We start from the raw sequence: 12,086 nt of genomic DNA on the forward strand, positions 1-12,086 counted from the left end.
ATTTTATATGGCTATGAATATCTTGATTAGTTTATCCAAAAATCATTCATGGTTTTTAATGATTTATGAATTGGAGACTGGCTCTTATTTTGTATAAATTTGACTCAATCCCTTATACATTTGATAAATGATGTCTTCATAAGAGAAACTTGCTTGAAAATTCATTTTGCAGTAGCACAAGATGTGTAGATGATTCTTGGTTATAATTCTAGCTCCATTGCCCTCCAGATTATGATGTTACAAATCTTTAAGGAAGAAGTGACTAAATCTTGTGTTGGACTAGGAATCACAAAGAACAGTGTTCTAGTATCCCATATTATATTTACTAAGATATATGACATTAACCATGTCCTTTCATCTCTCTACACCTCACTTTCCTCATCTATAAAATAAAAGTTGCATTTTAAAGGACATTTCATTTTTAAATCTCTAATTCCATAATCCCTTGGTCATTTACCCAGTTTAGTGCACTTTTACATGTTATTACTCATTTATCAAAAACTAACCAAGTGACTTGTCTACTGATTCAAGGCACTGGACATATATGAATTGAAGACATGTAAAGATGGATAACATATAATCTCAGGGTTTAAGTAATTTATAATCTAGTAATCCAAAGAAAACATATAGAGAAGTAGCCATAATGCCAAATGGACTATATGACATAAAATGACGATGTGTTGGAAGGCTATGTGAGTATTTTATTGTTTTCAATGAATATAACATATTAAAATTTACAAGAAATATCTCTGGTTGTTGGCAAAATAAACAAGAAATCTAATTAAGAGTATGGAAAATTTGAATGACAGAGAAAAGGATCAAATAATGTATTTGATGCATCCTCATAGAACTAGCACAAAGTAGCTATTGCAAAGACTTCCATTTTGGTTTAATATAAATAAAAAATTCCTGCTTTAGAAAAAATAGTAAGAGCCATTTAGTATGGCTTCTCTAAAATATACATGCCAAGTCGTCACTGAGTTTTTGCTTAAAAATTTTGATCAGTAGAAATCTTCTATTCTCCTAAATTGTTTTTTCCCATTATAATTATGAGCTCCACTTCTTCTTCCACACTCCACTCCTTCACCTTCTTTCTTTTGCTCTTAGTTATGGCCATAAGGACAAAAAAGTAGGAGTTCTTAAAATTTATTGCGTTATGGGCCTCTTTTTCAATCTGATGAAACATCTGGACTCTACTAAATAATAGTTTTAAATGCATAAAATCAATATATGTATTTTTGTGTATACACACATATATGAGTTACTATATTTGGAACAGGTTACATAAAGATTTGAATAATGACTACTCTCAAGAAACTTGCTTGTTATTAGAGCTAAACAAGTGACTTCAGAGGAAAGGCAATTGTAGCAAAATTTTTAAAAAAAAGAAAATAAAACCAGGAGAAAGTAAAATAGATAAAAATCTTATAGAGAAATTCCAGACATATGTCACACTTTGTTGGAGTCTAGCTCCTGTAGTGAGATGAAGGATGTGACATACTGGGGCCAGGCAGAGAAGTCCTGTTAATAGACTCTTTGAAGTTTATTGATCAGAGACACAAATATATATATATACCTCAAATGCTCATTGGTTTGATACAAAGTACACTCTTAAAAAATTTCTATAGCCTAACAGAAATCTACTATGATGTAAATGATTAAACACCTTAAGCCCCTGATCGTGGTTACTTAGACAGAGATGTAAATAGTCGAGATGCACATTAGAGTAAAGTTTATTATACCATTATCTCAAGTATCTTTCTCCCAAATATCTTTAGTCTCCTTGTGGACATTCTTTCCTGTCCTAAATTCAAATATTTAGCTTTTAATCCAAAGAGTAGTGTTTGCATTTTGCTTCAGTCACTAGATTTTTAATTCATAATATTGATAAGCAGTTTCTGCTATATCAATAAGAGAGTTTTGGTGAGTCAAGTTACTATAAGACTCAAAACCTGAAATGAAATCTTACCTTCTGGCCCTCTACAACACTTCAAGATGAGAATTCATAAATTCTGGATTTGGTGATCACTAAAGTAGCATCCTAAAATCTAACCATATTTTAACAGACAGAACATGACTAATTACCTGGAAATTACCAGAATTCTTTCTAATCAAAGTGTTTATACACAAACAAACTGAATTACATGAAAAATTAGAAATAACATAAAATTTAAAAAAAAAGGTGAGAAAAAGTTCCTGTACCATATTTTGTATTTAGAGAAGGAGATCCACTCTGAAGATGGTATAATTTTGAGGGTTAAAGTATCTGAGAACCTAGGTTAACTAATGGAGAGATGGTAAAAAGAAAAATGATATCAAATGAAGTTTGGTGTTCATTATTATAAAAAAGACAACTGACAAAACATTGGTAACTATGGACTGATAAAGCTATTTTCTACCTCCATGAAATATTATGATAATAATCAAGACACTTCTTTATGACATCCTTTTTGGATGATTGAGGAGGAAATGGCTTCGAAGGTTCTTAAAAAGTTATATTCTGTATAAATAAATGATATTCAATCTCTGTAGTCAAAACTCACTGAAAATTTCAGGAATACAAGATCCCACAATACTTGTTGACTTTTGAAACGCAAGCAACACTATGTACACATACATATATATAGTCTTTCACCATATTTGAGGTGATAGAGTAAAATATCATTGAGTTTCTCCTCCATAAAATTTCTTACTTGCGTGTGTCAAAATCTTTTTAAATCCTTAAAATTTTTAACCTCAGAGATAGTTTTGCTTCATAATTTTCTCATTGCTAATACTAAATAAATTATAAAACTGAAAGAAATATTCAATAAAATTGTGTGCTATTGAGTAAAATGTTAAGATTTAGAATAACCTAGATACAAGATTCAATAGGAAGAAAAAGGTATGTTAGACTTTCTTTACGAAATTTCACAATTAGGGGCAACTAGGTAGCACAGTGAGTCAATAGAGTACCAGTCCTGAAGTCAGGAGGACCTGAGTTCAAATCTGGCCTCAGAAACTTAATACTTTCCTAACTGTGTCACCCTAGACAAGTCACTTAACCCCAATTGCTCAGCAAAAAAGAAAGAAAGAAAGAAATTTCACAGAGAATTTAATCACTTCCAGTTTATCTCAGAAAAAAGGTCCATATTTTCAAATATCAATCTGCCTTATTTCATGCTGATGCAAAGATCATACAATAACACAGATTGTAGAGCATTAAAAGGCATATTCCCAAATATGAAAGGAGAGAGATATGTTGCATATGAATAGGCATTACACAGAAGAAATAGAAAAAAAAATACATCTTCAGAAAGCATATGACCAAAAAAAAAAAAGATATTTTCTGAACATATGGTTCAAGTGATGAATAAATGAGAGTCCATGTGTTCTCTTTTCAGGTACATGATGTCAAAAAAGATCAAGGTCTCCTGTGTGTTTGATAAAGTTCATATCATAAAACCATTGGAAGATACATAAGAGAGTCATATTAGATGACAAAGTAAATATAGGTTTACTCTAAATTAAGTAATTTATTTTGAGCTAAAGTAATCATTATTATCATCTTATCTTAAGTATAACATTATGAATATCAAACAGCATCCCAAAGTAAAATAGCTTTTTTTTTCACTCTGGAAGATGTGTGATGTTATTTATTTTGTACTGATTTTTCTAAGATATTTTCTTAAAATGCAAGTCTGACCTGTATCCCATCACTACCACCATTTAATGCACTCTAGGGATTCCCTATTTCCCCCACATCATATGTAACATCTTTTTCTTTCTGTTTAAAGTCTTTTATAATATTTCTCCATCCCTACACTAAAGTGAGTTTTACATACACTATAATCCAGTGACAGTGGCCTTCTTGCTATTCATCCAATATAACACTTCCATTTCTTGACTATCCTTTTCCACAATCTGCCTACCCATCCCTCCATGTTTTAATTATTTTCTCTCCTAAACTTAACTTTTTGGCTTCAAGCACATTTAAAATCTCAACCCACAGGGAGTATTTTCCCATCCAACCACTTTCAGTGTCTTGAAACCCAATTTTATTTCATATTTCCATTACTAACTCATTATAATTTTAGCTTCTTCATAGTATCAAGAAAAAGATATCCAATAAGTAGTGTGCATTATAATGCAAAGGGGAAAAGAATGGCTTCCAGGAAAGATTTTGCTTTAATCTTTCCTGTGTTTTCATATTTTTTCCTTTTTTTATACTAACCACTGCATTGAAAAGAACTGTTCTGATCTGAATATACTTAGCGTAGATGATGAAAGTCAATCAATGAAAGGATGAAAGCTAATAAAGCAAGGCTTCCCAGAAAGATGGAAGTGGAAAGAGAAGGCAGGTGTCTTCTGTCATTGTGGAAGTTTACCCATAGAACCTTATCCATTTTTCTCTTTCAGCACATGAGATGCAACTGACTTTTTAAAAAAAATCTAAGGCCATATAATGAAAGTTTAAGGCACATTTGGAAACAATACAGACAATAAAATATCATCATCATCATAGTTGCTATTAATATAGACCTTTCAGTTTTGCAAAAAGTTTCATATTTGTAATTTTCACAATAAGTTTAAGAGGTATTAATATATTTCCTATTTTACAGATAAAGAACATGGAGGGGAAAAGAGGTTAAGTCATTTATCAAGGTCACATATATAATAAAAGTTTTAAGTTATGCTTCAAACATATTTTCCTAACTCCATGTACAGTGTTTTCTTTGTTTTCTGTGCTGTACCACGTGGCTGCAAACCATAGGAAAGCATTATTCATTTTCCAGTAAATTTAATGCTTCCATTTATAACTGTTACCTTTAACCTCTATTAAATAAGTTAACACTTTAACTTAGATCCACTGTGCTATTTGTGACATTTTCCATCTTTCTATTTAGAGAAATGTGCCTTGTTATATAGGATGTTGCCTTAGTTTTTTCTGGTTCACTCTTATTCTTTCTGTTTTTTAGATTTACTATGTTCATATACTCTTCATTCATCTTTATTAGAATTGTGAGAAGTCCTGTCTAGTGTGAAAGTTCTCTTCTATTATTTAACAGGAAAAAGGAGAGCTCTCTAAAATAGAGAGGTTCACAAAATTTCTTTGGCTTTCTTTCCTTAAGTCCTCTGCCAAGGATGCTCCTCACCCATTCTCTCCAGGAGAGTGTCAGAATCTTTGAAAAATCCCATAAATCAAAACACATAATTTTAGTCTAATTAATTTAAGTAAAAGTAAATGAGGTTACTATGTACCAAGCAATGGAGACAAAGTGTGGGGTCAATCAGACTATAAAGAGAAAAGATTGTAGATAAGGTCAGAATCTCACTGCAAACAACTTGGATATTAGTCACCATTTGGGACATATTAGACATTACCCTTTCCCTACAAACCTTCTCTACCGATAAGTGCCACTTCATTTAAAGTTAATGATTAAAATTGTTTTATTGCATGTAATTTTATGGGGGTGTATTTTTTTCATTTATTATTTTTTCTCCTAGTAGTCCCTTTTCAAAATTGAAAAGTGACCAGTAGCGGTAGCAATTTATTTCTTAACACCTTAATGTGTACTACTATAGAAATTTAAGTTATTTCAACAAGAATTAATTAACTGTTATGTACCCTGAACTGTATGAGGCACTTGGGATTGAAAAGTAACTTTCTTAAGCACTGAAGGTCCTCATCTCAGCTCTCTACTGATGGTCAGGTCCCAAGAGAGTTTATTACTATTCCTCTTTAGGGCTCTATGGGTACCCCTGAAGAGTTGGTGATATTATTGGCTTACATCCATATTCTGCTTTGTTCAATCTATTCTGCCCAATATTAATAAATAGTGATTAATGCTTCAGTTTTATTGAACCAATTAATATATGTTATCTTATACAAAACAATATTTACTTAGATGGTAGAATAAGAATAAAAATTGTACACATGCCCCCACAAAAGGATATATCCTCCTTTATAATAACTTCACTGTTTCTGGATGATTGCCTTAATATTAAAATGCTTCCCCAAAACATTTGCCTATCAACTTCACTTCCAAACTTGCCATAGTCAATGGACAGAGTTACCATAGAATTTACCAGCTGCTGGAGTGGATTCATTGCTTCACTGAGGTCATTGCTTCATTGAGTTCAACAATTTGTTTTATATAAATTTATGCTGGTGGAAAATTCAGGGATGGATTCCTGGCCTTAGACCTCTTACAGCTACTCTTGACTTTCAGAACTCAAAAAGTCAATACCTATTTCAAACAATACTCCTTTTATTGAGACAAAAAGAACAAAAGCAATAAGAAGATCATGTGTCCAAAGTTTCATAAACATCAAAAAACCAGTTTCCTCTTTCAAAGAGGTTTCATTGCATTGTAAAGAAATAAATTTTACAAAAAATCATAAACTTAAAAAGATAATTTTCAAGAAATTCAGGGGTACCAGTTGAGTTCACATGGAGTACAAGAACTATATTCAGGAAGACTGGAGTTCAAATTCTATCTCAAACTCTTACTAGCTTTTGACAGTGCAAATAACTTGATTTATTTGCCTCAGTTTCTTCATCTGTAAATGTGTGGATAATAATAGTACTTTCCTCCCATGATTAGAAGTAATTTTTGTAAAGTGTTTACAATAAAGTATTATGTAAATCCAATTTATTATTATTATAACTAACTACGTATGTGGAGGAGGAAACGCAGGTATCAGGTAGACCTTGATCTGAGTCTTGAAGGGAGTTTAGGATTCTAAGAGACAAAGCTATGGAGAAAGAACATCTCAGGCATCTGAGGATAGCTTGTGTAAAAGCAGGCACTGCTATGACAGATGGACTATCATATAAAAGCAACATGTACATTGGATGGAAGCCAAAATATGCAAGTCCATTTCTCCAGAGTTCTAGCCCATTACACTTCTCTCCCTTTCTTCCTTCCTTTTTTCCTTCCTTCCTTCTTTTTTTTTCTTCCTTCCTTCCTTTCTTTCTTCCTTCCTTACTTCCTTTCTTTCTTCCTTCCTTCCTTCCTTTCTTCCTTCCTTCCTTCTTTCTCATGACTAAAACATCATCAATTAAGAAACTGTAGTATATTATCTTCCATTATAATAATCCCAGAAGAGAATAATGCAAAGAGCTGGAGACATCATATACTTAATGAGCTTTGTTAAAGACATACTGAACTATGTCCCACCCAATGTCTAACAGTACCTTTTAAAATTACATATACAACAAAAGGCTGAGATATTTTAATGCCAAAATCTCTTGTCTTTCTGATAAATTATAAATACAAAAATAGTACGCATTGATTTCACAAGCATTTATTGAGTAATTGCTGATCCTTGTTTTTCATATCTGGCTCTCCAGAGGTATCAATGCTTACTACATAGTAAATACCATAAAGGGTCCTAATCAGAAGTACATGTTTCAAATCCTATCTCAGAAAATTATTGTATTGTAACCCTATACAAGTCACATAACTTCTATGTGTCTCAAGTCATTTTAGGACTATCTATCAAGTCATGGATAGGTTGGATCTGACCCTTATATGAAAATTTCCTGTGCTGATTAAATCAGAAATATTTCCTAAATTCATCATCTGGATGCAATCTATCTTTCCAAGCTCAGTGGTTATTATTTTTCTCCTTTTGAACTCTGTAATCCTTTAAGACAGGTCTTTGTTTTCCTCTTGTGGATACTCCATCTCTTGTTTTCCTGTCTATACAAAAAATATCCCTTATCCCTGGAAAATATTCATCCTCAAATCATTTTCTTCTTTTAAGATATAGTTCATCTGGGACACTAATACATTGTTGGTGGAGTTGTGAAACATCCAATCATTCTGGAGAGCAATTTGGAACAATATCCAAAAGGCTATCAAACTGTGAATACCTATTTATCCAGTAGTGTCTCTACTGTGACTGTATTTCAAAAAAATCATAAATAAGGTAAAAGGACCCACATGTGCAAAAATATTTGTAGCAGCCTTTTTTGTAGTATGAAGGAACTGGAAACTGAGTAGGTACCCATCAATTGGGGAATGAATGAATAAGTTATGGTATATGAATGTTATTGAATATTTTTATTCTATAAGAAACAATCAGCAGAATGATTTCAGAGAACTGGAGAGTATTACATTAAGTGATACTAAATAAAGTGAATAGAACCAAGAGAATGTTGTATATAGCAATAACAAAATTATATGGTGAACAACTTACATGGACATAGCTCTCAGCAATGAGATGACTCAAACCAATTCCAATAAATTTGTGATGGGGAGACCAATCTGCATCCAGAAACAGGACTATGGGGACTGAATGTAGATTACAACATAGTATTTTCATCTTTTTTGTTTTTGTGCCCCTGCTATTTTTTTTTCTAATTTTTTTCCCTTTTTGATCTGATTTTTCTTGTGTAGCATGAGAAATGTGAAAATATGTATAGAAGAATTGCACATGTTTAACATATATTGGGTTACTTGTTGTCTAGATGAGGGGATGGGAGAAAGGGAGGAGAAAATTTGTAATACAAGGTTTTGCAAGAGAGAATGTTGAAAACTGTCTTTGCATATATTTTGAAAATAAAAAGTGATTGTGTAAAAAAAAAAGATGTAGTTCAAGAACCATCTTCATTGTAAAGATATTTTTGATCTTCCCATATGCTAATTTACTTTCTCCCCCAAGAACTTGAATTTAACTATTTAATTTTATGATATTTATATTGATTCTATGTGTATTATATTATATGTAGACTTGGATTTTTCGCTAGTTGAATGCAACATCTGTCCTGGTTGGAATTGTTTCCTTCTTTGTAATTGTAGAACCAGAGACATTGCGGGGACTTCCGGGGAGGAGCCAAGATGGCGGAGCAGGCACACACGACTCTTTAAGCTCCTTTCATTCCCCTCATAACCAACTATTTAATCCAGCCTCAAAAATAGCTCTTCACTGCTTAAATTCATGAAGATGAGAAGCACTACAACTTACCAGCTGAAGTCAATCCGGAAGATCGCCAGGAAAGGTTTGTCCTGAGGGGCCAGGAACAGACTAGCACAGGCAGTGAGAGGCTAGCGTCCTGAGCAGACCAGGGGCGGGGGTGATCTCTGTGGCTAGAGAGGTTATAGGGACCACTCTGCTATAGGCTAACTGCTCTGCCTTGGTTACAAGCAGTAAACTGGCAGAGAAATTAAAGCCTAAAACAGAGGGTATTCTAAAAAACACCAGAACCTAACAAGATCTGGCTGTAACCCCTCAAACCTGGAAGTGACTCAGGCAGACTTTACCACAGCCCGCGGCCACATCTGGCAGTTCGAGGCTTATGCGAAGGCAGTTACTAATCTGCACGGCAGTGGGGCACAGCCTGGGCAGCCTCTAATCGGCAGAGTGGGGGGCTCAACCTGGGGCAGTAGAACCTCTCCAGCTGGTTGTACTTCAGGGCAGACACTTCCTGTCCCAGCAAATCCATTCACTGCTCAGCTGCTAATACCCACAGCCCCAGGGCGGGATTTGGCTTGGGAAGTGAAACTCTCACTGCTAAGAGTCTAGCCCCAGGGCAGTCATTATCTCACAAAGTGGGGGTTCTTTGCAGGGCACTTTCCCAGCTCTGCCCTGCAGGCCGGTTACTTTCTGGTGGGGAACTCTTTCCCAGAGCACTCCAGTACCTCCCTGCTTTTTGTAGCAGCTACCCATCCATATACTTTTCACTGCTCTGCAGAGGAAGCTGGTAACCTCCTGGCCCTGAAGGCACACCCTACAGGCTTTAACAAAATGAGTAAAAAAATCAAAAGAATGATTGATAGTTTCTACACATAAAGAGAACAGCTTTTCAACCCTGAAGAGACTAATAGCAGTCTCCAGACAATTGTTGGTCCCCATTACAAAAGACTCTCCTAGAAGAGACTATTAAAAACCTTAAAAGAGAGCTAGAAGAGAAATGGGGAAAGGAAAGAGAAGCTATGCAAGAGAGCAACAACTTCCTGAAATGTGAATTGGAAAAGATAAAAAACTCCCAAGAATTGCAGGGAAACAGAATTTGCAAATTGGAAAAAGAAAATAACTCACTAAAAAAAAAAAAAAATAGTGAAATGGAAAAAAATTCCATAGAGCAAAACAACTCAATTGGACATATACAAAAAGAAGTTAAAAAAAAAAAGCTAATGAAGAAAATAACTCACTAAAAATCAGAACTGAACAAATAGAAATGACTGATTCATTGAGACATCAAGAATCAGTCCAGCAAAACCAAAAAAATGAAAGATTGGAAAAAAATGTCCAATATTTACTTGGAAAAGCAACAGACCTGGAAAATAGATCTAGGAGAGATAACCTGAGGATCATCGGACTACCAGAAAATTATGATGAAACAAAGAGCCTAGATACAATTTTACAGGAAATCATCAAAGAGAACTGCCCAGAAGTTATAGAACCAGAAGGGAAAATAGGCATTGAAAGAATTCATCGAACACCTTCTGAAAAAGACCCTAAAATAAAGACTCCAAGGAATATTGTGGCCAAACTTCAGAATTTTCAGACCAAAGAAAAAATTTTACAAGCAGCCAGGAAAAAATAGTTCAGATACTGAGATGCCACAATAAGGGTCACGCAAGATCTGGCTGCCTCAACATTAAAGGATTGAAGGGCCTGGAATCCGATATTCTGAAAGGCAAAAGAAGTTGGAATGCAACCAAGAATAAACTATCCAGCTAAGCTGAGTATTTTTTTCCACGGAAGAAGATGGACATTTAATGAAATAGAGGAATTCCATCTGTTTCTAAGGAAAAAAACAGACTTAAACAAAAAATTTGATCTCCAACAACAGGAATCAAGAGAAGTAGAAAAAGGAGAAACTAGACAACATAGTAAAATAAGAGAATACAGTTCAACCCAACTTCTCCTACAACTATTCCAACAAAGATGAAAAATTGAAGGATACACTGCAAGACTCAAGTGTTTCATTCAAGTCCTCTATCTTCAGAGTCAATGTTCTTTTCACTTGCCATTGTGCTTCCCTTGGTCAGGCACACTGTAACATGCCCTTGACTCCTGGTCCTCCAAATCCTGTATTTGGAATGACCAAATAAATGTTTCCTCCCCAACCCACTCACAAAAAAAAAAAAAAGAGAGAGAGAGAGAGATGGAGCATAGGACCTGGAATCAAGAAGAACTGAATTCAAATCTAGCCTCACATCCTGCCTAGCCCTGGATAATCATTTTACCTCCGACTATCTGACAAAATGGATCCACTGGACCCACTAGGGAAGATCTCTGCCAAGAAAAGGCCAAATGGGGACAACAAGGGCTGGACATGGCTGTCACAACTGAGCAACAACCAGAGAGAAGTTTTCCTGATGCCAGGCCCAGCCTTCTAGCCACTGTGCCACCCCAAATGCCCTTATTAATATGCCTATTAGCAACTTTTGTGTTATATATGTTTATTTTAATATGTGCCTATTAACACTTTTATGTTATATATTATATGTTAATTTTAATATGTGCCTATTAACAATCTTCGTGTTATATGTTATATATTAATTTTAATGTGTACCTATTAAAAAAAAAGTTGTAGAACCAGAAACTAAAGCAGTGTCTGATATGGAATAGCAATTTAATAAGAGCTTGTTAATTGACTGATTGATTACCATCATTCCCAGTACTATTCCCATATACAGGAGATGCCTAATGAATCTGCAAGAGGTAGAAACTGTAGTATGTACAAAAAATAAGACATGTCCCTTCCAGTGTAGAAAAGAGTAGGGAAAATGTAGTACCTATTATGTTTTCCAGAGTGGGGAAACTGTTATTTTTGAATATTACATATATTTTCAAACATCATGTTTATTTTTGATAGATTTTGTTCTATTTTTTCCTCCTTTTTTGTTTTCTTACTTTGAACTATGTTATAAGAGATATGACAAGGGAAGAGGAAAAGATATATTTAGCAAGAAAAATGATATAAAAACAAAAATACCAATAAAATAAGATTTTAAACTATAATTCTTAGATATATTGATTTATCTGTCATCTCTTTTTTAAAAATTGCACCTATATATTCATTTTTCTATATATTCTGAAATTTGCCTTTACTTTATTGAATTCAATAAACTGTAATATAAATACTT

Source organism: Antechinus flavipes, chromosome 2 (genome assembly GCF_016432865.1).
Source record: "Antechinus flavipes isolate AdamAnt ecotype Samford, QLD, Australia chromosome 2, AdamAnt_v2, whole genome shotgun sequence".
NCBI classification, from domain to species: domain Eukaryota; kingdom Metazoa; phylum Chordata; class Mammalia; order Dasyuromorphia; family Dasyuridae; genus Antechinus; species Antechinus flavipes.